Here is a 27,400-nt window from a genome sequence, read left to right as displayed (position 1 = left end):
AGATTTAAACCAGGTAATCAGGACCTTGTCCAGTCATGTTTCCAAAATCTCCCTAGACAAGAGACTTCACCACATCCCTGGACAACCTCTTTCAGTGCTTAATCACTCTCAGTCTACATTTTTATCCTATTATGTCCAATTAGATCTTGTCTTGCTGCAACTTGTTGTGACTATTGCCTCTTGCTGAGCACCCCAGAGAAGAGTTTAGCTCCACCCTCATGCAAATTCCTTTTCCTACAGCAGGCTACAATTAAATCCCCTATACCCACCTCTTCTCCAGGCTGACCAAACATGTTCCACCAGCCTCTCCTTGGATTTAATCTGCTCCAGCCCCCCAGCTAAATGACCTTTCCATGGACTCTTTCCAGTTTGAAAATATGTCACATATTGGTAAGCCCCAAGCTGGATCTAGGTGCAGCCTCATAAGAGCTGAGTAGGAGCAATATTCCTTCCCCTTGTCTTTCTGGCTATGCTCTCTGCTAAGGCAGCACTGTATTCTGCACCCCTGCCCAGGCCCCTCTTGCAGACCTATGAGCCAGGCAGTCCATCCCCAATTTGTGCTGCCACAAGGGACATTTCCATCTCCAGGGCAGGACTTGGCATTTGTCTTTGCTGAACCTGATGTGTTTCCTTTCTGTCCAGCCCTCTGGCTTGTTGAAACCCTCTGCGTGGAAAGGCAGCTCCCCAGCATAGAAACTCTTCCCCATAGCCTGGCATCAGCCATCAGCCTCTTAATTTGCTGTCTCCTGCTCACTGATGAAGACATTAAATAGTGTCATCCTCCAAATTGGCTCCTTGGGAGCACCACCCCTAATTAGCCCACAGATTTTGAACTGTTGACTACTACCCTTTGAGAGTAGGCAATTTTTCATCTACTGTGTTGTCTGTCACCCATTTGCCACTGTGTCATGCTAATCCTTTGGGGAAGCTTTATAACCAGCTGGAAGAAATGAGGGGTGAAATTGAAAATACTTTAGCCAAAATTTTCAATTCCTGGTAAAATCCCTGGAGAGTTGATTATGGATCAGAACAACAGTATCCCATAAAAACTTTTCCATTAGTTTATCATCATCATCATCATCATCATCATCATCTTGGAATTTAAAAATGGTGTTAAAAAAGGTGTGTATCATTGTGCTTTAATGAGTAAGAACCTTTTCCATTTCTATATTTTTGTCTTTCAATTGATAGAATGCTCCAAAATAACTAAAGGTCAGTATACATTTAACAAGAAATCCTCTAGACTTTATCATAAGCACTAACTTCCTTTTTGTATATATTTTTTCCTAAATGGAGGAAAATTAGCGCTGCATAAATTCAGCTTTTATTGCTTTTGCCATTTAACCACTGAAATCTCAAGCAACCAAAAACCTATTGCCTTTCTGCAGCCCCTGGGGTGAACTGGGCATCAAGCAGTTCATCTTCTGAAAATCTCCCAGATTCACTTAATTTAAAATTCAACTCAATATCTTCCCTTTTGGCAGAAGGAGCAGTTAAATACAGTGATCAGTGTGTAATTTATTTCCTTTCTATCTGTGCAAAATGAATTTTTCAGAGCCACAGCAGAGCCTGAGGACTTGGAGAGCCCTTGTCCAAGTGCAGCACAGGAGGAGGAAGTACATCCTGGTTCTGTCCACTATGAAATATACCTCAGACTTCCATTTCCAGCATTTGTCTCTCCTGTGCATGTGGAAATAAATGAGATAAGACCGATACTTATTTACGGAGATTTAATGCCCTCTGTGTAGCTGCAGGAATGCTCAGTTTATCAGAACCAAAAGATGTACCAGATTATCTTATAAAATTACCATCTGATGTTTGTGGTTGAGTCTTTTTATATATAAATAATAAATGCATGAATTTCATCAGACACATAACAGAGAAATTTTGAACGAAAAGTTCTGCAAGGGCTCAAGGAAAATCAGTTTACATGAGCAGCTAAAGGTTTGAGGAATGGGTTGTTGGGATGCAGTGCAGAAATGGTTCACAGTAACAGCCTGGGTTATGAATTGGTGTTTTATACCACAGCTGACATGATCTTATGGTCTTAAATAACTTGGCTAACCTGAAGATTTTCACTACTTTCATAGAATATGTGGGAGAAAAAAAGACTACATGTGATAGGATTTTCAGTTAGCAGCAAGTAAAGCAGACCCATAAATTTTGTCTTGAACCAAGCTCTGTTTTCAAGTAAAATTCACAGGCTGCAAAAAGATGTTCTCATCTTGTTACTGTTCATTAACCCAAGGAGGTGAAATCATTCTCTATATCTGGTCTCTGGCCTCTCACCAGACACCCCCCTCCCTTTATCCCTCTCCCCCCCACCAAATTCCTGTGTAAATAGTGCAAGTTCATCCATCACCAGGTAATCAGACGACTGTCAGGAAATACTGGCTGCAAAATTTGAGAGTACTTATAATTTCATTTGTAATGCAGAAAGACATATTTGAGAAACTGCTGGACAGAGAAATAGAAAGATATGTGTGTATTTCACAGAATAATTAGTTCTTGTTTTGCACTAGGTTTGACATTAATTTTTTTCTTGAACATATAGACTGTTTCTTTTCTGTGCGGTAGTTCACATTTGGCCTGTTTTCAAGTGAAGCATATAAACGGGGGCTATTGCTATAAATGAAATATAGAAAACATATGCAAATACATACAGGAAGAAAAAATAATCTTTGTACTATTAATCTCATGGAAATTAACACAAGTGGGCCTTTAGTCATAGAGATTTCAAATGTGAGGGGTTTATTTAATCTAGTTTTCAAGGCAAGTTTTGATAGCTTTAAATAATAAACATTTTGTTTAATAAAAATCTCCAGAAAGCCCTCTGTACATTTGAATGTATATTAACATTCCTGTGCTTGAGACCTCCCTGAACTGTCTTATTCTGTGACTTTTATGCTGTTGACTTTGCCTTTTTTGCTGGTAATGTCAAACTTACTTGTCCAATCTAAGCTGTGTGACCGAGGCACTCAGCATTATCCATTATTTGAACAAGGTCTTGTTGTGTGCTCTGGCTGATTGATTGCTTATTCTTGATAAACAAAGACTTGCACTCAAGGTCTTTGAAACATTTCTTGCTCAACTGGTCAACTTATATTCACAGAAGGCCAACTGTCCCTCTCCTATATTCATTTATTCAAATAGATAACTTCTTTTTTCTCAGAATCACTGTCTTAAGAAAGGAAGAGAGAGCACTCTGGAGGGAGTATTATTTTTCTAGTCCTACTTATCTTTCTGTTTAAGATGCAGTGGTTTGCTGGGTGCATCTTTAATCTGAAGTCACAGCACAAGATATTTTTAATGAGCTCCATTTATTCTGAAATGGGATAAAGTTAAATTCTAATGATGCTAGAAGAGGAGCAGCACTGAAACCCATTGTTTCCCTGTGAAAAGAGAGGAAACCCAGAGTTATGTTGTGAATATCTGTAAAGGGTGATGCTTAGCTCGGAGCTTCATTTGGAAAGAGTATCAGTTGTCAATATAAACCCTTTGCAGGTGATTTAGTCAATAGTCCTTTGGATAGTTTTCCTCCTTCAATGACATGATTAACATAAGCAGATTTAAAAAATATCCTATGAGAGTTCAGTTTGCTGTGTTGTCTCTAAAAAAGCCCTATGGAATTAAGTTTTTTCTAGCCTTACCATTCTGTGTGTCTAATATGGGAAAGATCATTGCTAAGTAGTACTTTCACTGTCTACTCCAATGGAAAGATGCAATCTGGAGGTGCAGATCTGCTTTCATTTTACTCTGAGAGGGAAAGAGAAGCCTCCTGCAGGTTGCTGACATTTTGCAGTGGTAATGACTCCACTGTGCTGTGCAGACACAAAATAACATAACTGTCTGTCTTCTCCTATATTCACCATTCCCTTCTACCTACTCCTGTGCAAGGAAAAGTCTCATATAAAGGTGAGATCAGCAAAGTTCCTCCAAATCAGATTAATGATGTCACTATAAAGAGGAACTTTTTATAGCATATAGTAAATATGCAACTGACAGGTATTATGGCAATTCTATAGTAAGAGTCACCCATATTAAAAAAAAAAAAAGTGTGAATCCTAATATATTTGAAGAAGGTTCTCCACCCATCACCTCTTAGTCTCTTTATTGGAATTGTATTGGGCAGGGAAGGAAGGAAAATATTTTATAGAATTTTCTTCTTTTCTCTCTTTCTTCTCCCTGGTCATAAGAATTGTTTTGTTATTTACATAAATTTCAAGGTCAATGCACACCTATGTACAATAAAATATGTGTGAAAGATGTGAAAGTTCCCTCATACTCTGCATTCCTTTGCTACATAGTGGAAGTTTATTCTTATGCTTACATTAGTTAAATAATTAATTCTTTTGAAATATGACATTATATATATAAACATAACTTTTTCATGTTTTTGGTTCTGTATGTCATTACTATTTGGAGGACAACTTGTATCTTGAAAAGTTAATTGAGACAGCAGATCAGAGTTGTCTTCTACTTGCAATGGCAGATCACATGTAGAGGCAGTGAGATGAGATCAATTCAAAACAGGTATTTACATGAGGGAAGAGTCAAACTCCATTTCTCCTGTAAGAAAAGTGACTAATACAGGAGAGGCTGATTTAGTAGGAACATTTGGTCATGGCTTCCTGTAAATGTGCCATTTGGTGAAACACATAATTAGACACCAGTAGTTCTAGGTAACAGTGTGCTGGAAAACAGGGCACTGAGAGGAACAGAACCCCAGCTTTGTAATTTTAAGAAGTGAAGACCAATTTGTATGCAATATGTCATTTTACACACACACAAACACACCCACACCCACTCACCCACCTAGTCTGTTAAACCTTAATTTGATTGGAAAAGTTCTCCTCACCCAGTAAATAGGCAATTCCATTGCTGTGACTGGTACCTCAGGCTCTACCCCTTCCTGTGCAGTTTATTTACCAATATTTGAACAATGCACACTATCCCCCTATAACTCTCACTCTATTAGTTTTGTTCCCTGCCAGAGACTTCTCTTTTTGAATAATCGTTTTGTCAGAATAATCACTTTGTCTCTAGAGACAGACCCTGATAATCTCATTTCCATTTTGACTTTGCATCCTGTAGTTCCTTATACCACCCAGCACCCTGCTTCCACAGCCACATTAACCGACATAAGTAACATCTGCTGCATCTGGACTTAATTTTTTCCAAAAAATGGCGAAGCTTTTGCAATAATGTGTCTTGAATTTTTTTTTTTTTTTTTGGAGAACACAATCATCCCTACACATATACACATATATTGCTAACTGTGTGGAAAACAAGGTTTTTGGGAGGTAGTTGGGCTTGTGAGAGTTTTGTCTTGTGGTCTTGTGTAGCTTTCAAAATTTACTCTAGTGGTGGAAGTCCCAATGTGCCAAGTGGGGGGCAGTTTTGGCCATAATCTTTATCCAGAGGTTTTAATCAATCTTCTAGATATGTTACCTTGAACATATAATTTCATTTTTTAGCTATATTCTGTATTTTGTGGGTTGCTATTGTAGAAACTGAAAAACAAATCTGAGATAATGCAGCATTTATTGTTAAACACTGCAAGATATAGTGCAAGTTTTTTAGATTCTGTGAACATTTCTGATGCTGTAGGATGACACTGGTACTTGAGCTTGAGGACAAATTGTAATTGATCAGGACAAAGTACTCTTCTTATGTTGAAGATGATGTTAAATGACATTGATGAACCCTTGACCTACTAATTCAGCACTAGTATCTAATTCAGTGCTAATTCATCCTAATTCAATAGTATAGGTCCTCTGTCCTAAGGGAAATGCACTAGGGGTAAAAATGCTTCTGATTGCTTTGTTTCTTTTTGTCACCATTAACTTCATCAAAATCAGCTTCATCAGGCTGCTCTTTGGATAGAAGTTACCAAAAATGGGAGAACTCAGGTAAGTATGAGCTGCTTACTGGGAAGTAAGTAAGTATTTCTCACTGACTGGGAAATATGGGTCGATTTGTGTCACATTTTTGGGGTAATAAATGAAAGTGATTCAGAACCAACTTTCATACCAAAGTCTTCCTAGTTATATGATTTCTGCTACAAGCAGTGGAGTTAATTAAGAGAGATATCCATGTGCAGGATTTTTAACTTTAAGAGTTAAGGAATCTGAACAGGTGTGAAAGATTAGATGTAGCTGAGAATAGTAAGCTGGTGGAAGAAAATCCCTTGAGCAAAGACTGAATGTAATAAACATCAGTATAAGAAAAGAGAAAAAAATCACCTTGCCCAGGAGAAAAGTTTTAGAATAAGTGTTTGTTTTTTTTTTTTTCCCCGGTAGAATCTATTCTTTTCATAATTAGCAGTTCTTGTGTGATTATCTCAGGATGGTGTTTGTGCTTTATGATTAACTGGGTACCTGTATATCATATGACTAACTGCAGTATCCTCAGCTCTTTCTAGTGTCACAAAAGGTTAAGAAGCAGTCTTTTTGATGTACAGTAAATGCTAATTGGTATCACATTTTACTGGAAAAGCTCGTCCTCAGTCAAAACAGAAAACTGCGTTTTTGTAATCAGCAGTTGTGGCTGTCCTTGCTTGGCAAGTCATAGCCTTGTGCAGGCAACCTTCTCTCTGTCCTGTAAGTTAAATGTTGGGGGTTTTTGGGGGGTGGTGTGGGGAGTTTTGTTTGTTTGTTTTTGGTTTGGTTTTGCTTTGCTTTTTTTTTTTTTTTTTACTCAGTAGATATTAAAACAGGGTACAGAATAAAAGGGGATATGGATTCAGATGGATAGTTATTTAACATGAGAAAACCACCTCATCTTTCTAAATTGAAAAGGAGACCACATCATATGTAATCACTAACTTTCTGTTCTGCTCTGTTTCTGTTCTGTTCCTGTTTCATTTTTGTATATTTGATAGGAAAAGAGCAATGGGATGTAAAAAATCAATATTTTTCTCAAATTGATAAGAACTTTGTTTACACTGACAAGGTTTTTCAAGTCTCAGTTGAATGGTCTTCTCTGACCTCGCAAAGCCCTTGATATGTGCACACACAAATAACTTCAGCAACTGGTGCCAGAGTGCCCAGGCCCAGCCCAGGTGTAAGTGAGTACATAGTTTTGCAAGTAAGCACATAGAATTACAATCATATCTCTCAGACTTAATTGCCTCATAGAAAATAAACACTCCCAGTTACACGATCTCCCCTATTGCCAGGACAATACAAATCACAAAGATCTGTGATAAGACCCTGCTTTTAATGAAAGAAGATTGTATTTCTCCTCAAATCCCTCTAAGTCTTTGACTTGATTGAGAGGAGAAGCTAAATTAAATTGAGTTTGAGAAGTATGAAGATTAAAAAGTCCCCTAAGACCTTTGTTAGGATGAGGGTTTGAAAAGCTTTGAGGATAAGATTAGAAAATCTTCACCCAGGCAGTCAGTGTGGGCTGGAGCTGCTCAGTGTTGCTCATACTGCAAGAGATGCTGAGCACCCTCTAATGCTCTGCATTGAGGGCTGCTGGGGCTGAGCATCCTCCAGGATTTCACCTGGGGAAGCCAAACTTAGGCACTGCATCTAGGCTGTGTGCTCCTGCCCTGCTAATGGGATGTTACTGCATTTCATTATTAATGTCAGCAGTACTCCTCTGAACAAGCTTGTGTTGGTATCCCAGACAGGTAAGGCCTGGGAAAGGTTCCATTCATGCAGCAGTGTAATGAAGAAAATTGTAGCCCATCCCAAAGTATTGTGAAAGAATACTTGACCACTTCAACTACGCCAAGGTGGCAGGACTTACTGTGGGTTTGCATACTTCATACTGCTTGCTGTTTGCAAACTTCCAAAACTGGTTAGACACCTTTTTCATCTCTATGAAAAACAAGATTGGTTTAAAAATCTAAAGGCTTAAAATAAACATATGTTTTGTGGGATGACCGTTTGCTTTTAGGGAGTAGTGAGTGAGAGATCCCTGCTCCCAGTGGGGAGGTGGCCATGCCCTGGGTTCAGCTGTGGCAGGCAGGGCACACACCCCAGAACTGCAGCACCCACTGCACAGCACAGAGCTGACCCTGCTCTTCTGGTGTCCATCACCTGCTGTGTTCCTTCCTGCCTGCTTCTGCATTGAGCTGACCATCCAGAGGGGTGGAAAGGCATACCAGGATTTCTAATACTTTTGCTTTGGCCAGTCAGTGAGATGAGAAGGCTTTTAGCTTCCCTTTAGCAGCCCTTGAGAGGAGCAGCCTGGTGTAGTGAAAGGCATCCCTGCCCTCTGCAGGGGGCTGGAACTGGATGATCTTTGTGGTCCCTTCCAACCCAAACCCTTCTGTGATTCTGTGTGGAGGAAAACAGTGAAGGTGACCTGTTCTCTGTGGGAATGGGTCTGTCACGGTGTGTGGAGGAGAGCTGAGGGGTGGGGAACTTCCATGCAAAGAATCTGTCCTCATTTAGCACACAAAAGAGAAGCCCTATGAACAATTTAGAGCAAAAGGAGCAAAATGACCTGCTCTTTGCCTGCATACATTCTCATGGGGTGCTGCAGTCACTGAAAGTTTTATCAGATCCCTGGTAAGCAGGATAGAACAGAAATTACCTTTCTAAATCCACACTTATTGATTGGTATTGTTATGGGCTATGACTCTGGCCTTTGAGAGAATGTCCACCTGCTAATAACGTGATTCAAATAAGAGCATTGATGTAGAATTCTGAAGAGATTTTAAAGTACTGTGCAGAGGGCCTGAATTTTAAACATAGAAATAGGTAGCAGCTGTGCTTGATAAAATGAATATGGAAGTGTACTCTCTGGCAGGTATTACCTTGCTTTGAGAGTTATTTTCAAAGATTAATTTCTGGTTATAGTCATATATTAATTTACATCTTCACAGTCATTGAATGCACGTATCCATGTACAGGTATATACAAGCCTTACTCCCAAACTTGGCATAAATTAAAAAGTATATGATGAAGTCAAACATATTTTAAAAAAAAAGGAAAGAAAAGACCTTGCCTGCTGGAGATGTTACAGCCAGCTCCTCCTTACAGATAATATATGTATAAAACTGGGTAATCAGGCTCGTGTTTCGAATGTGTTTTCTAGTGATTCCTCTGTGTCTTTTTGTTGGAAATTCTATGAACCTTTTTATGGGGCAACATTGCTTTCCCTGCGGGTGCCTGAGAGATATGCAATGTTTCTTGCTGCTGCAGTTCTGTGGCTGTCAGCAGGCAGCTGGCCAGAGAACCTTTATTTAGCAAATGTGAACAACTGGAGAATTTTTGTTTGCAAGACTGACGCGACCTGCCTCAATTTACTGAGCAATAACAATGTTTCTCCCCCACTGAATAGATCTAGCCTGAAGCTCCCTGACATTAATAAATGACTAGATCAACCCCTTTTCCCTCCCTGTCTTCTTCTAGCTACAGGTGTGAGCTATAGAGACATAAGTAATACTAGCTGTAATTTGATACAGAAGCTGGAGAAGAGCAGGGGAGAAGAAAAACTCTTTTGGTAACTTTTGTAAAAGCTAATGGTTAAAATGCAGTGAAAGATTACTCATTAGCTGTGTATGACTATATTGTGTTGTCATTTCTTGAAGGAAGGAATTAGCAATCCAGCTGTTAATTTCTATTCAAGATGTTTTTCAGGTAAAACTGTAATGAAATATTTAATCTGGAAACAAGGTTGAATGAAGCTTTTCAGTGGGAGAATGGAAATTGGGAGTAAAATTCACTGGAAAGACCTGTCCAAAATGGATGAGGTCAATTTTTGTTCAGCAAATTGACTAATGAATTTGTGACAGTCTTGGAACAAAAAGAGGATTCTAGGTGGGGCGGATTCTAGCTAAGATCAGATTGCCAGCAACTTTAGGAAGTCTTTATGCTGACCAATTTAGGACATTTCTCCCTCTTCCACTTTAACTACTTGGGGTTAAATACCAGTGCTGGGAAAAGAGCAACTGCATTTTTGTAGACCTTATTTGTAATGACTTTAGCATTTTGCTATTCATTTGGAAATTACCAGTTTCTTGCTAGGTTACTTGATGATGAAACTTGTTCTCCTTTTTTTGTTCATTCTGATCTGCCATGGTTAGATTCACAATCTTTCTCTGCAAGGCAGAGGTGTACCTAACAGCTGTGAGATTTTTCTGGCTTTTTGGTTTAGACAGGGCCTATGAAAATTCCGTGTTTATTTTGTGTACGTTTTCCTTTGACAATTCTTCTGGTATTCAAGTGAATAAAAGCAACTGAGTTAAAAAAAAAAAAAGGTTTAAATTTGGTTTGACTAAACATATGAAATGACTGACTTTGCAGGTAGATATTAAAGTGGACATCTCTGTAGGTCTCCCTTTGCCTTGAAATATTTAAGTATTTATAATATGTTTGGACACATATCAGATGCCTTTGTGGATCACAAAGAAACCTGGTAGCAAGTGAAAGACACGTTTCACTATAAGAGTTTGGGACTAGGGTTTGAACCCAAGGTTCCTGGGCTTTGGACTGCCTGAATACTTATGTTGTATTAATAAAGTCTGCATCTTTACTCTTCAGAGAATCATAGAATATCCTGATTTGGAAGGGACCATGAGAGTCATCATGCCCAAGTACTGACTCCACACAGGGCAAAATAAAATTCAGATTACTTAAGAGCATTGTCCAAACACCTCTTGAACACCCACAGGCTTGGGTCCATGGCCACAAGCTGGGGAACTTGTCCCAGAGATGGGTATTGGTTGCCTCACTATTGTGGTTTAACATGTCCTTGGTTAGGTAATTACAAGCTGGTGAACAAAATTAGTCACTTCTGAAACTTTTGCCTAGCCATTAAACTATCTCAATTCCAGATATTGGAATGAGAATACAGATTTCAAGGGTCCCAATCACTGCCTTGAACAAGATTATTGATGTTAATTATTATTTTTTTATATATGCATTGCAAGACTGGATTATCATCTGAGATTTTTCATTTGTGATATTCACATACAGAATTCTTGAAATTTTCTATTTGGTACAGCTGATGGGGAGGAAGAGGTAAAGCTTTAATGGCTTTCTAAATTTTACTATAAATAACTTATCTGTTTACATTGAAGTTTCTAAGCTGCATATATTTTGGTTGTGTTTTTAAGCTTCATCCAGAGTGAATGGAAACAAACCTCATTTCTGTTTTCATTCTGAGATATTTTGCTTCAAATAATGCCCTCATGATTTATGAATATAAACGTTCTCTTTCACTAGTGAGGGAATATGTCACAACCTGGTTATATACGTTCAACACCAGGCTTGCTAACATTTTCACTTCATATGAAGAAGGTTAATTATGAACTACACTAGAGATCTCAAATACATCAGCAAGCTAAGTAGTTGGTGACTGCTGCAGTCAGTTAACTGCAAGGAAATGAAACAGGACTTATTTACATTTAGAGTGATGCCTGAGTTCTTAATCACCTCAAAGCATTTAAAAATTAAGTTTACTACCAACAGCTCAAGAGGCATAACGAACCCCAGGAGGGAGTTTTCTTCTCTTTCATTTTCATTAAAGCTATCTATTCATTTACATCAGACTACTCACACTCCAGTCTGTTTTCCTGCTCAAACCTCAAAAGTTCCCTTATTTCATTTTCTTAAATAACTTGTGGTTCATTTGGTATGCTTCATCATAAATTAGTATTAAAACTGTGCAAGAACTCATGGCGACTACTGAGGTACATGCAGCCACAAATCCTTTAAGGACAAATGGAAGCAAACAGCTTAGTCTTTTGGTGTTTTTGTTGTAGATGTAACTATGTATGAAAAGGACAAAAAAATAGTTTAATTATCATCTTCGTGTTCTCCCAGGCTTTTGCACCTGCACAAGCACAATTTATGATTTCACACATGGACAGAGCCATGCTCCAGAGAGGGAGCTATGCTGTAATCAAATGAGCGGCTAACAGCCTGAGCAGTAATGACATTTGACAATTGGCAATTTAGAAGATGGAAGCAAAGATATTGAAACTAGTACAAATTCTCCAAGCTTTCCACCATAACTTTGTTTTATCTTGACTCTTATTTGCCCTGAATCTCCTAATAGGAGCAATCCTTTCATAATAAACTCAGCCAACCCATTATTTCTATACACTTTTTTGCCATTGCTGCAAACATGAAGCACTAACACCTCCAAAAGTGGCCTGTTCCCTTGGGAAAGGTCTCAGTCATGAGGGGAAAAAATATCTTTTCTTTGGAAGTTTTCCTTTAAGGTTTGAACTATTTTCCTGGGCTATTTACAGTTGAAGTGAAGGTGATATTTTGAGAGACAACAGTAATGAAGAGCACAGCAATCCTGCAAAACTTAATAGGGGTAGAACTTGATAAGTTTTTTAATTGTAATTTAATGCACAAATTGAACAAAAGTGTTTATACATCTGTTAAGATAAATAGAAATGCTATCAGAACAGATTATCATTATTCTTTTTTTAAGATAAGTGACAATATAATAGTTCCATGGCAGTTCTAGTAAACTAATAAAGCAGATAAATAGTTAGAGTAGATATGGTCATGTTTATTTAATAAAGTAAGTTCTTTTTACACTTTCTCATGTCTCCTCTTTCAATGAAACTTTAGTCATAAATCTAATAAACTTATAAACAAATTGTTGCGACACCTTTTGTTACCTGATTTTTTTTACAAAGCAATTACATACACAATTGAAAATCTCAGGTCTCTAATTACTTGGGCTTCTTATGGGACAGTGTCATCAAAGTGACCTGAGGTGTTATGGGGTTTGGCTGCTGTGTGTGAGACATCTGAGCCCTCCTGGCTGCCAGAGTCACCCTGCCCTGGCTGCATTAACTCTGCACCCCTGACCCTGCTGCACTGCTTGGTAAATTGGATGGAGAAGTCAATCCTCTGGAGAAATAGGTGGTGTTAGCACTTGTGCAGCCTGGGGTGTGGAGGTGGAAATAAAGGCCAAGGAAGGGAAAAAGAAGTGTTGTGGTTTAGCCCCAGCTGGCAACAAAGTACTGTGCAGACGCTCAGTTCTCACCCCATGTCCCCACTGGCATGGGCAGGAGATTCAGAAAAAAGATAAAACCTGTGGCTTGAGATGAGTAGTTTAATAATTGAAATAAAATGTAATAACAGCAACAACAATAATGAAAAGCAAGACAATAAAAATAGAGTGAGCAATAAAACTCACGAGAGACAAGTGATGCACAGGACAATTCCTTACCACCACTGACTGTCCCTGAGCAGCAATCAGCCCCTCACAGCCAACGTCTCCCAGCTGATATACTGAGCAAGATGTTCTGGGCCACAGAATATACCTTTGGCCAGTTCAGCTCAGCTGTCCTGGCCATGCTCCCTCCTGGCCTCCTGTTCTCCTCCTCACTGGCAGGGCATGGGAAACAGAAAAGTCCTTGATTTAGAGTAAGCACTATGAGCAACAACTAAACCACTGCTGTGTTGTCAACCTGTTTCTTGCACTAAATCCAAACCCTTAGCACTAGGAAGAAAATTAACTCTGTCCCAGCCAGAAACAGGACAAGAAGCCAGGGTCTAATTCTTTTAGATAACCATGTCACATCAGTACTGTAAATCTGCATCCTCAGAAGAGAAAAAAATAATAGGCTGGTTGTATCAAAGGGGAGATAAATGGTTTCATTTAAGTAACCTATGCACTGATGCTACAATTGTAAGGAACAATTGTCTATATGAAACAACTACAGTTCAGTCTTGCAAATCCATTTTCAAGTCACGAGGGCAACAGTTCTGCTAACAAAATATCTTTATCATTTTACTGAGATGATAAAGACTATGACTGGGAGACAGAGGGCTTTTGCTGTGTGCTGTGCTGGGGAAAGATGACTGCTGATGGCTGTCACCTTGGGGGAGGCTGTACAATATCTGATCATCTGCTGGAGAAGCTTGAGAGATTGTTTCCTTCCTTAGCCTGAAGTTGTGTGGCTGATATTGCTGTGTCTCCTCAGGGGAATGGAATATGACACGTGGCAAGGCTGGGGACCAGCATTGCTCCAGCAATCTGTTCTGGAAAAGAGTCGGAAAGTATTTCATAACACTTTTAAACAGAAGAGTGTTGTGCATTTTAATGTTCAGCACTTCAAATCTGCAAAGTGATTCTCATATAACTTTATCATGACAGACCCTGCTAGCTCTTGGTTTTGATGTTCTTTTTCAAGACTAAGGGCTCATTTCCTCTTTCAATGCCAAATTGTCCTGAACTCTATGGTTTTCTGTAAATACCTTACTTAGGCTACAAAGAGCCAGAGTGTGATATTAAAATAATAATAAAAAAATTGCTTACCATTTTCTTTCTTATTTTTTTTCCTGTTCAATTTCTAACCTACCGCCTTTAAATTTCTTTTTATTTTTAGTAGTTACTTTGTTATGAGCTCTGCCTAATTTAGAAAAGTCTGAAGATATGCTGTTTTCTTATCCTACAGTTTCAATGCATTTTGAGATAGATGGTTATGCCACAAATCTGGCAGGTCTGACAGACTGAGCAGAACCCAATCCTGTATTTAACAATATTGAGAGTAGCCCACTTTCTACTCTCCCTATAGCAAGTGCCACTTACCTCTGATATTAGTTGCTGGATAAAAGCTCTGAGGAGAGTTTCACTCCTTTGGTATTTTCCAACTGTTTTCATATTTGTTTTTTGTATATTTGTTTCCTTACCAGAAACCATAGTTGTCTCTGGAGTTTACCTCTATTTTCTTCTACAAAACCATCTGTAGTTTCATCTTGATTTATATTTGTGAGTGAGAGATTCATATATCTGTCAGTTCAGTCAAACTCTTCCAAGGTGTTTACTCTGTGAAACGCTTTGATGGAAAGCAGTACATTTAAAAATGTTTTTTTTTCAGTATAATTTCATAGAGTTTAGTTTTCCTTGTTGGTATTACTTTTACCCAATGGTGCCTGGATCCCTTTTGGTTTAGTGTTAAATGACTCCTGATATAAATATCTTCAGGACTCCTGCCAAGAAGTATACTACTATTTCCCTGTCCTATGTTTCGATGTACTTTTTTTGTTTCCACTATTTGTTTTGACATTAATTTTGAAGGATTTGTAATAATAGAAATAAAAATAATAGAAATAAATAAAAATAAGATAAGCAATATAAAAAGAAGAATTTAATATATTTATTAAATAATTAATATAATATAAATTACACTCATTAGGAACATGAAAACCAGGAAATGTTTCTTCACACATGTCCTTTCATTGGCATATAGATATTTGACTCCATCTAAAAATGGAGATGGTCTGTGTGACCATGTTTAATGTGATACAGGGTATTAAGTCTTTTGTATGAATACACTCATAGTCATAAACTTTATGCAATAGTTTTTAACTTTCTTAAGTCTTTTTTTTTTTTTTTTTTTTGAGTCTGTCTTCAGGGTTTCAAATTGTGGGACAGAATTCAAGGTAGATTTTTAGCTGGAAGAATTAATATCTCCGTTGCCTAAGAAAAAAGCAGATAAATTAATCTGTGAGGGGCTTGCAGGAGTTTGGGATGCCAAAATGCTGAAAGCATTCATAACTAGGGAAATTTCACTCAGTCATTTCCTCTTAGCCTCTGACTTTCCTAAAAGTGATTTTATGTGGAGCATGTTTCGATATCATGGTTTTGTAGGAAATTAATGTCAGGTAACAAATTGCTAGGAATGACTTATCAATGTACTACCAGAATTGTTCAGATCCAGGTACTCCTCAGGCAGTGCCAGCATAAACAGAGCTGAAACTCTAATTCCTGAGTGTTGCCTGCTATTGCAGATTTGGTGTCCTGCTTTACATAGTTTGCATGGAAGGAGCTAGAAAAAGGCTGCCTGGCAGCTGACTCCTTTGGGAATCCCTGCTAAAATGAAATGTATATTTCATTAGGCTGTTCCAGGGAACAAAATTTTAAGTAAACATATATTTTAAATGAGTAAGCAATTGTCTACTGGGAAACTGTGTATGGAGCTTTATTTTTAGATATATATACTCCTCTTTCAGACTGGGGAATTACACACATAATCCACAAATAGAGAACATGCTAGTTAATTCTTAATATTCCTCTAAACACAGCCTTGCAAACTAAATTAGTAAACACTATAGCAAGGATGTTCTCTGCATAAGGCTCAATTTCACTACAGTCAAGTCAAAGCTCTTCTGTCATAGGAGAGCGTTTTATTGACATATAAAGTTAGCAATGGGTCTGGTTTGGTATTCCCAGAGAGCACATTTTAACCGGAATTACCTACAGTGACTTGAAGGTAACAGGATATTTAGAACATTCTTGAATATTAATATGTATTTGCTTGACACTGTTTTGTAGTCATAATTCAACTTGTGTAGGTTAGTTTATCAGAGACTGGACACAGGAAATTTTTAATCTCTCATGACTTTGAACATCTGTGGGTTCCATACCCAAGATAGTTATTTGGGCTGCCCTTATTTTTAGTGAGAGAAGTAGATATTTTGCAGTGTATTCAAATGGTTTGTTTTAGATCTCTGCTTAGGATGAGACTTGTTAGTCCCTGGACTCTGTCATCTGCATTGGCTAGGCACAGAGACAGGGATCTGCCTCAGATCTGCATGCCTGTCTCTAGCTGAAGTCACACAAACCAATGCTGACTAGCAAGACTGTTTTTCTTTGGGATGAAATCCTGTAGTTGCATTTTTAATATTAATAATTTGTTAGAATTCAGTTTGGTTTTATATGTTTATGTGGGAAAATTGGACCTGAGTGATAAAGGAAGAAAATTTGATGAATTATTCAGTTCTTTTCTCTTTCTTCACTTCTATAGTTCAACAGAGCTATAAATAAAGGCATTTATGTATGCGTGTGTGTGTATATATATTTGAAAAAAGTATTTTCTGGACAAGGCAGTCCTTTCTGGACAATGCAAAACCAGTGATTCTTTGTTGCTTTTTTGCACTGCAGTTCAAACTTGCTGCCGTGATACCTTTTCTGAATGGATTGCATCAGTCTAAAAAAATAGATTGTCAAATATGCCAAAGAACAAAAATAAAAGTAAAGTAAAAATAATGCCTTCACACCTGAACCCTTCATTATTTTAAATCCTCTTATATTTTTTAGAAAGCACTCTGATCTTACTTACTGCTGTCTACAAAAAATAGCCACATAAATATTAGCAGCACTCAAAGACAAGTTAGAGGATCACTGCAAAGATTTTAAGGTACACAGCACACCCTGTACTCATAGAATCAAAGAATCACAGAATGGCTTGGGTTAGAGGGGTCCTTAGAGATCATCCAGTTCCAACCCTCCTGCTGTGCACAGGGACACCTTCCACTAGACCTGGTGGCTCAGAGCCACATCCAACCTGGCGTTGAACACTTCCAAGGATGGGTACATATAAAACTGATTAGCAAGTCACAGTAGGCTGATTCTTTGTTAATAAGACTTAGCAGTTGTACTTCTTTTATATATACGTGAGCTCTTATTAACAATAAGAGGCGTATGTGGTTTCAAATGTATTAATTCCCCTTTGTCCTTGTCTTGCACTGCTCAGTGAATAGGAAAACAGGTCACTTGGGAACTAGATGCAGTCGAGAGCATGGTCTGCCAGGGCTGCATTTGGTCCATCTTTCAGCCAGGAAGAGTCCCTGGGAAGAGGTTCCTCTGCTGTGTGCCATGTGCCTGTTGCATGCCCACACCACTGCCTCCTTCGTGAGCACTTGGTGTAACAGGTCCTTGTGCAATTTGATGAGGGATTGAAAGTAAAGCTTTGGAATTATGGGAAAAACACACGGGAGAGAGAAAGACTTCACGCTGCCTTGATCATACATTTTCTTCCCCTGTCCCATTTATTTTTTACATTGTTTGTATCAATACCCACAATTGCATCAATATTCAAGAAAGCATTAATCCCAAATTCAACAAGCCAGTATTAAGCAGGAAGATTCAATATAAACTATGCATCATTTTTTCTGTCCGGTGACAGGAAGAGGGAATCAGTATTTAAAATGTGTATAAATCAACCAAAGGTCAGTCTATATAGTTAAAACTGATTAAAATTCAGCTCTGGCTCAGTGTGAGATTGGATGATGGACAGTTCAGATTTGGCCATGCCAACATAGAAGCTGTGAAGGTAGAAGACTGATGGTATAGGACTGACTGAGCAGAAGCAAGAGGAAAAAAAGTGCTTCTTGGACAGTTCCTATTTCCCTGATATTAGTTTCTTTTTCATTTTATCTTTCTTTCCCTTTGCAGCATGTCAGCTGCACCTTAATGGGATACTCAGGTGGACAAAGGATGCAGGTCTTACAGTTCACTGGACCTAATAGTTTTCAGTTAAAAATGAAAGGAGATCACTATTGCTCATAAATTGCTATTGCAATTCTTTTTATGTTTATAATTGTTGGCCTATTTTTCCAAGCACTTGTGTAATAGTGTATTAGAGATGTATGAAGGGTAGATATAGGTAAGCATTGATACCTTAGTTCAGACCACCATGTGTAGTGAAAAATTTGTATTGATGTATAAAATGCACTTTCTGTATGCCAGTCTCTTTATTTTTTTTTCTTGATACAGAAACAACTTAAATTTAGCATTTTTAACAATGAAGAATCCATGTAGGTCATGAGATGTTAGATCTCCTTCCTTCCTTCCCTTGCAGTGTCTTTTATTTCTGAGCAACATGGCAGTAACATGAGATCACAAGAGCCTTTATAAAATGTGTGGTTTAGCAAACAAAAAAAAGATTATGAATTTTCTGATTAGGTTTTTTTTTTGCATTGTTATTGTATTACAAATGATAGACTACATCGTAACTTTACAAAGGCATGCCTGCTCACCTCCAGCTGATGGTGTCAAAAATAAATTTCAGTGGCATCATTTTGAATGGTTAATTGTACTTTTGTTCTGTGCTGAAATCCTTGACCTAAATATTTATGAGTAATTTGGTTCTACAGTACACTGCATTAGTGCCCTGCCAAAGGACAGTGTAAGCAAGAGTAACCATGATTATTCATATGCTCCCAGAGACAGTGGTAATGCTGGGGAGTGGGAAGCCTGAGCCCTTGCATCCTGGTTTCTCACTTGCTCATTTTCTGTGTCTCATTCTCTCTCTGCAGATCAAACATTCCCTGAAGTGTGGTAGAAGGCAGGAAGAATGACACTTGCTAATTTGAATTTCAGAAAGCACCTAAACTTCATTCTGATCTCCAGGTAAGTGTCTGTGAGCCACTTGGCTTTGACACTTGTTAAAACTTAATCACATATTTTTTTGGTGCCAAGCTACCTTATGCAGACCAAAGAGAGGAGCATGTGTGAGCATTTGCTTGTGTTTGTGGGGGAGGGAATACTTCATTTGTTTGTACAGATGATGTGAAGTGAAAACAACATTACTCTGGAAAACATGAGATCAGCTTATGAAAAAGGAGGAGAGGTTAAGTGACAAACTGAAAACCTTAAACTAGGGGTGATCAGATACAGTTGCTCTGTGCAAGATCTCAAGAAGGAAACATCTGGGAACATGTAAATTACTAATTTAGATCAGGCTTTATTTTCATGTATTCATTCTCTTCCTCTTTCCCCAAACTGCTTTTTAAAAATACCCTCAGGCATGTCATGGGCTATATCAAAGGCCTTTCTTAAGCTGTAGCTGTCAAAAGTAAAGGAGAAGGAAAACAATTAACATATTCTAAATGTCAATGCTAACTAGATAGGTTCTCTCTGAAGATCTGGGTAGCTACAGAGAAGTTTGCAACACGTTATCTATGCTGTGAAACTCAGTATTAACCACTTAAAGGGTGTGTGTACAATGACCAGTGACTCAAAATGAAGACTTCTGCTTTAGATGCCTCATCATCATTGTTAGACTGAAGACTGCTATATATTTTCTGTGCTTTCACTTGTATTTGGAGAAGAATTAATTTCAGTCAGCACCAGGCTGCTTCTTTTGGGAGTATTTGACCCATTGGGTTTTGCCAGCCAAAATGCTTATGGGAGTTCTGTTGCATGATTTTGCTCAAATATTGCATATGTCAAAAGGCCTATGCTGAGATAATCACCGATGTTGATGGTGATGCAAGACTGACTCACTGTTCACTTTTGATATCAGACTAAGATATGATTTGGTGCACCAAAATTTAGGAGGCTGTGCTCCTCACAGAGTCACTGGAAAGGGGTGGGCATCTCTGAAGGATGACTTGTGCAAACTGTCGAGGGGGATGGTATGAACACATCCCATTGTGGCTGCTTGCAGACTAAACACATTGGACAAACAATATATCAGTTTTGTGGTGTGTTTAGTAACAGCAAAGTCAGCTGGCATATTTTGTGCTTGTGTAAGAATGGCTTAATGAATGAAAGGGAAAACATTCCCAGGCTTCTTGGCAGGGGTACTACATGGGATGTTTGGCAGAGTTGCAGTCAGCGCTGTGCATGTGTTAGGTGAAATGGGAAACCAGACCATTGAATGCTGAGCCATCCAGGTACTGGAGAGCCCATGTGACACTGTGGAACAGAGCAGAGGTGTGTGACACCTTGCAGATATTTTCCATCAAATCATTACATGCAACATCCATGCTGCATCCTGTGTACTTTCTGGAGCAGGATGGTATGTGAGCACTTAACAGTTTTGAACTGTGTAAAATATTGTTAGCAGGCATAGTGACCTTGTCTAGGATATTCAAAAGCAAACCAAAGAGGGTACAAACGAGGATAGTTTGTTCTCCATATTATTGGCGGACAGGAAAGAAATATGTGGTTGGGCTGTAGCAGAGAAGACTCCAGTGAGACACATGCCTTTCTGAGCAGCACTGAAAGAGGCTGTGTACAGGCTGTGAAATTGTTGTCCTCAAGAATCTCTAACTTGGGAAAATACATCTGTTGTGTCTGCCATGTGGGGCTGAGCAGTGCTGAGCCTGTGGTGAGGGCTGGCAGGGACATGGTGTTAACAACTGAGATTTGAGCTGCAATGAACACCTGGGCTGTACCCGAGAGATGGTTTGATGAAAAGTGCACTTTTGGCTGGGCTTTCCCAAGGCTGACACCAAGACTCCTCAGTTTCTGTATCAGCAGTCTCAGCCTTCCCTGACAAGCAGCCTTGCTTTAGTAGCAGGGAGAAGCGAGGCAGATTTTGTCAGCAGAGCAAACCAGGCCTGTGCTCCTTGCCAAATATTCAGAGAGCCATCAGGAAGGGCTTGTTTACCAGAACACTTTTCTTCAGCAATTTCCCACCTCGGAATGGAGCATGATACTTTTCACATGTGTTGTGAGCACTATTTATAGCTGAGCAGCAAGGACTGAGCTTGCAACAGAACTGACACAGTCATTTGATGCAATATATGATTTCTCCCCAACCCCAGACATAATAATACATAATCTGCAATATACATTTTATCTATAAGCACAATTAATCACAGTGATTAATTCACATGATCTCTTAGCCTGTTAATAAAGTGAAGAAATATTGCATGACAGATAATGGGTTGAGGAAGGACATTTCTGAATCACTGTTTTACTTACTGCGGACACATCACTTTGTCTCTTTGTGCTTGGTGAGGTCCCCAGAGATTATTCCATCTTTCTGAAAAAGCTGAACAAGGATAAATTCAGGTTAGGATATTCTGTACGTAAGAATGTGATTCATACTGTGCAATATCACTGTCTTTTCATAATGGTTCCTAATGTGCACTTTTAATATTTTTGAGAATATATTTGTTACTATTTTTCAATCTATGAATGCATACATAGTGTTTTCTGTTATTCCTCAAAAACACAGGCTTGTTCTTAAAGAAAAAGGAACTTATTGTGCCTTAAGGAACTTATTGTGTAAATGTGTCTTGTCACTGGAGAAAGGCTGTGCTTTTGAGCTGCAAGCTGGCAGTGGATGTTGGGGAGCTCCTTGGATAGATCTTGGTAAAGATGTAATACCTCCCCTTCCATCTGCTGGATATGTGTCCAGTGTCCAAAGGAGAATGCAGGCTCATTCCCTATCTCCATAGGTCACCAATCACATCACATCGTGATCCATGGCTCAAAACCAAGGCCAAGAAGGTAGGAAGACAGGCAATGCCTGTTTTGACAGGGCACTACTCAGGGACAGCAGCAGCAGGAGGAGGAAGTCCAGAACTTGCTTGCATCATACCATGCAAGCACTGACTGCGGCTTTGCCCTGCAGGATCTAATTCCTGCTGACAAGCCCTTTGTTGTAATAGTGGTTTACAAACAGGGTGATTGAGATAGTTGGTGTTTTAGCTGGACCTCAAGACCCAGTGCCTTGTGGCTCTTGTTGGGGGTGTTGAGACAAACTGCCCTGGCTGCCCACCTTGTGTACATACCTGTAGGAGGTACAGATGCTGGGAATGACTCAGACACCTTAGTGTCAGCCACACCAGGAATTCTGGATGCTGTCAGGAGCTTCCTGTCCGAGTGGTGTACCCACAAGCACCACCTGAAAAGTAAGAGTTCTGTTTTTATGTCAGCGGTGGAATACAAAATAGAAATCAAATACAGCTCTGTCCTTAAGCTGCTTCCAGACAGCACACTAAACTCTCCTGTCAGGACACATGAAATATGGGACAAAGTCTGAGTTTTCCATATTGAAACAGGATTTAGTCAGGAAAAAACCCTGACATTGTAATAGGAAATGGGTACTTGACTAAGAGGGTGTGGTCTGTATTTGTGAAGGCTTCAGAGTGTGTACAGGCTGTGTTTCATCAGGAAGGCTCCAGATATGAATTTTCCATGTCAGTAGGTATGTGCTTCCAAAATCCATCTGCCCACCTGAGCAAAACCTGCACTCATTAGCCTGAAGGTTCTATAAACACACCTTGTGTATCACAGCATGTATATGGGGTTTGAGTGGAATGTTGTTCATGAATGGATAAAAACCAGAAAAAATATGTGCAAAAAAAATGTTGAAAGGAAAGGAAATGGCATTCTGGAGTAAGACAAGCAACACAGGGACAGTCCAGCCGTGTGACAGATCCAGAGGCAGTTCTAAAGCTCCAACACATTTATTCCTGTACCTTGGCATCTTAGCTGCTTTGGCATGTACTCCAGTAACTGAGAACAGGGAATAATGATCAGAGCAGCCGTAGGTTGTGGTTTTGTATAGCTCACTATAAGCTTTCTCTTTCCTGTGAGAAAGTATGTGTATTTGTTTTTAAAAATAACTTTAAACCTCTCTCAAATATTATTTTGATGACATTGATTTTTCAGAAATCCTTTAAAAAATTGATGAAGTAAAGAAGTTTTCTGAAATAATCTTCTCTCATAGTTCTGTATTTTATGAGGAGGCTCTAGTAGCTCACTTTTATTAGAAAATATGTAGCTGCACAGATTTATTCAAACTATGAGGATCCATACTGGCAAGTGTGATCTTGTAAACTCTTTTGCTAGTATGTATTTACCATTTTGAGTAAAGTTGAGTGAAAGACTTGTGAGTTTTATGAGTCCACAGCAACAGGGACAGGCAAAACATTAGCTGCTTGCAGCAGCAGCTGTTCTTTGCTATTCCCCATTATTTTTTAAGGCTAGGAAATGTGTTTTATGAAAGAGAAGGACTTTCAGATGTAGTGAGGGTAAGCTCAGCACACTGCCTTCTCACTGTTCATGGGTTTGGTCCTCGCCAGCTTTGTGTGCAGCATTTCTCCTGGCCTCAGTGGTACTTTTCCACCCAGATGGAGAGGTGTGTTTAACAGTGCACATGTGCTATTAAAGCACTATAAAGAGCTGGAAATGGAAGACATCACAGGCTTAATTAGACATTCAAGTATTATTTCTCTCAGAAATATTAAGGTAAGAAGTGACAAAGGCTTGGATGCTACAACAAAGTAGAGATTATTTGAATCTAGTTATGTCAGAGAGGATGGGAACAACCTTCCCTCTTAAAGGCCCAAGGTGTAATTTTCATTATTTCATCTGTCTGAGAAACTTAGAGGAGTGTCATCCATACTGCTTGAAGGATTTGCCTCTGTATGGTGTACTGATACATATATCAAACCTATAGGTTTATTGATAATCATGGTTGTGTGATATAAATATGATTCACAGTATGACATAACTAATGACCTCGTGAAATTTTCAGAGTGGGAAACAAAGTAGTAAGTGTTGATATTTCTGAAATAATGGACATGTCAGAGCTACAGGATGCAGAAATTGACTTTATTTAATATACTTTTTAATATGAAGGAAAAGACAAGTGAACATGCAGTAACCTTAGAAGCCAATGCAGTATGGACTACTCACAAAGGCATTCATTTTTGTGGGTATAATTAATAATTAAACTTTAATCTATTTGGATCAATTAAATATTTGGATTGAAACCAGTGGTCTACTGTAAAAAATCTGTGAGAATCATGTTTATCTCCAGTTTCCACTCCTCTGCTGTAGTCACTAGCATGCTGCCTAGTTAAAAGGATTTTGACTCCTTGTTTAAGGCATTCATTTTACTTTCATTTTTCATATTCAGCTTACATTATAATGCTCTTATAGAGGCATATGTCTAGCACCACAAGAGCAAGGGTAGAAAATTGCATACAGTTTGATAATAATACTTTTTGTGCAATATTTATGAGATCCACTAAAACAAAAGTTTACTCCAAAAGAGGATCAATACAGAAAACCTGTCCTCACTGTTGTTTGGCTTACTCCTCCTTAAAATTTCTAGCAATCAGGAAAAATCTCCGTAGGTCTGTTACTCATTGCTTAGTTGGCCTTTCACACTGTATTATTTCTCTAACCTCTAACCTAATTCTCCCTTATTGCAATCTTTTCTATTTTTAAAAGATTAGGGAAAAAAATTCATTACCTACTTTCAGAAAAAGTCTGAAAATTTCAGAACTGCTATCAAACCTCCTCGTAGTCCTTCCCCTCCTGGATTATGCTTTCCAAGCTCAGTTCTTGCTAAGTTTTATGCTAGATAACTTTTTAAAAATTCACTCTTATTTGTAATTTTGGGACTTGCTCCAGCTGGTTGATATTTTGTATTGAAATGTGATAACCTGCAGTGGTCACAGGGATCCAGGTAAAGAATTGCCAGCTCTGAGTAGAAAGGAAAGAATATTTTGTGTGTTGAACATAAAATGTACTAATTTTCTCTAACCCAGCATGATTGCTTCTTAGGCAATTGAACGATTTTGTTGCTTGTTTGTGATCCATTCTAACTGCCAGATTCTTTTCTACACTGTGTTTGTCTGGTTAGTCATTCTCCCTTTTATATTTGTGCAGGTAATTTTACTTGTATTTGTACATGTAAATTCATTTAATTGCTTAGCTGGACTCAGATTTCTGCTGTTCACCAAGATAATTTAAAATGTACATTCTGCACTCTGATAGGTTTGAATTCTTTTCATCTTACTGTAATTTTCAAATGCAAAAAACTTCTTAATCATTTGCCAGTTCAATAATGAACAAGTCATGCAGATTCTAGCAGAATCTGACCTGATGCATCTTGCTCATTTAAAAATGAATCACTGATAACTATTGATAACTAATTCTGGGAATGGCATTTCCCAAATAATTTCCTATCTCAAATGTGCTTGTCTGTACAAATGCCCTGTGAGATGTCAAAAGCCAAAATCCAGATTCATTATAGTATTTTTTCTCTTCTGTCCTTAGAGATTGTTATCTACCATGGAGAGAAATAAATTTGCTTTTACATAATTTATTTATTAAAAAATCATTTGTCTCTTATATCCTGTTTATATTCCAAATTCTTACACAGACCTTTTCATTATTTGTTTTGTTATTTTGCTGGTAATTCAAGTTAGGCTTTCTTCTTCTTTTTGACATTTTTAAAGTAAGTGTTTGCCCTTTTTATTCTTCTGGAATCTGTGTCCCTCAAGTTGCAAAAGATAATTGTTAGTGGCTAATAAAATGTTTTCAGTGTTCTCAGAACTGAATTACACCAGAGCCAGCCAACTAGAAAACAACTATATTATCTATGTAGATTCTATCATTATTCTTTCTTTTTTTAGTCTGATTTTCACTCTTCTATTTATGATTTTAATGGGGTTAGCTATGACATTGAAACTGATCTTTTAAGCAAAGAGATCAGCAAAAAGATCATTGAACACTTTCAAGATAAAGTGATAATGCTGTAAGTATGATAGCCTAGAAGCACAAGCAAGGAAAGGTTGTGGGGAAAAGCAATCTCTCCTACTAATCCAGTTGATATAGCTGGAAAATAGACAAGCATCTGCCCCCGTAATGGGATTTGTGCTCCTGAAGAATTTTTGTTTATTACTACTAAATTAGTCTTAATAAAAGGTATGACTTCACTCCCCTTATCCTGTCTTAGAGTCAACACTTTAGCCCACTTACTAGTAATTAACTGTATTTTGTTGTTAACTATTACCTTTTTTTTTTTTTTCTTAATAAAGCACTTAAAAGTGTCTTCTCATGATGTTTTGTTTCCCTACCAAATTGTCACAGGCATGCTCCTGAGCTCACAAAAGCATTTCTCCATTGGGTTTCTGCCATCTTTTCATACTGGCCTTTAGAATTTGTGCTACTTCTATAGTTAATTTGATTATATATCTTTTTAATGTGTCTTTCCTGGGCATTGGACCACTGAAGAATGCAGCACCAGGACAGATGAGTGTCCTAGAACACACTGTACATTTCCTTTAGACAGATATATCTGGCATTGTACAGGTGCTGCTATACCTAGAGTAGGATGATCTCAGCTAAAGCAAAAGGTAAGGAATCCAAAAGTGTTTGCAGTTTAAAAGAGTAAATGAGACATGAGGGCTGATATAGTGTAGTGAGAAATAAGAAGCATGCTGATGGTTTCTCTTTTAACGTATTTACTTTTGGTTCCCTGTAAAGTCATACTAAAACAATAGAGAAAAATACTGGTAAATACCTGGAGCTGTCTATAGGGAACTTATTGATTCCATAGGTTGTTTTTTCTTTCACTTCTATATGAAACAAGGAGAAGGACTAAAAAAAATTGACCACAACATGTTAATAACACTAAATGCATATGTGGACTTTGAGACATACATCCAAATGACACTGATTTTTTTTTGTCTATATAATTATGAATTTCATGATCATGGGAAAAAAAAAAGTGTGTTATAACAATGGTTCATTTGATAGCTGTGTGTTGTAAAATCCTCTACTGTGCACAAGTTAAAATACATTTAGTTAAAAGTTCTGTAAGTACAGAGTTACTGATGGCATCATAACCAAGTGAAGAGAACAGCATGTAGAGACACAGAATTCTGAACAGCTGGCAAGCTTCATTGCTGAAGTGGCTGTTTTTCACCTGTGTGAAAGAGATAGAGAGATGTACTTCAAAGATGACATTTTACTACATGCTTGCTGTCCCAAGGGCAGCTGGACACTTAGGTGTATTGGGCTCGTTTCAAACACTTCTTTCATTTTTGTCAGGTCTAATTGTGATATTAGGTATTCTAAATACTCATGTATACTGCAGGAGCCTGCTGGAGCCTCAATTCTCCACAAAGTCATTTGTAAAAAA

The 27,400-nt window shown here is 38.2% G+C and overlaps 1 long non-coding RNA gene across 1 annotated transcript in view; it reads left to right on the top strand.

Annotated features, from left to right (window-relative positions):
• LOC146440816 (uncharacterized) overlaps window positions 1-27,400 on the top strand; it is a 111,631-nt gene that overhangs the window by 83,797 nt on the left and 434 nt on the right. The window contains exons 2-3 of the long non-coding RNA XR_014849678.1: window positions 19,035-19,128; window positions 26,569-26,612. This is a non-coding gene — a long non-coding RNA (uncharacterized LOC146440816). The remainder of the gene's footprint in view (window positions 1-19,034; window positions 19,129-26,568; window positions 26,613-27,400) is intronic.

Source organism: Lichenostomus cassidix, chromosome 2, assembly GCF_008360975.1.
Source record: "Lichenostomus cassidix isolate B80296 chromosome 2, HeHo_3.0, whole genome shotgun sequence".
Taxonomy (NCBI): Eukaryota; Metazoa; Chordata; class Aves; order Passeriformes; family Meliphagidae; genus Lichenostomus; species Lichenostomus cassidix.
Note: the sequence above shows the minus strand (reverse complement) of the source record. Positions and strands in the feature narration are given on the sequence as shown.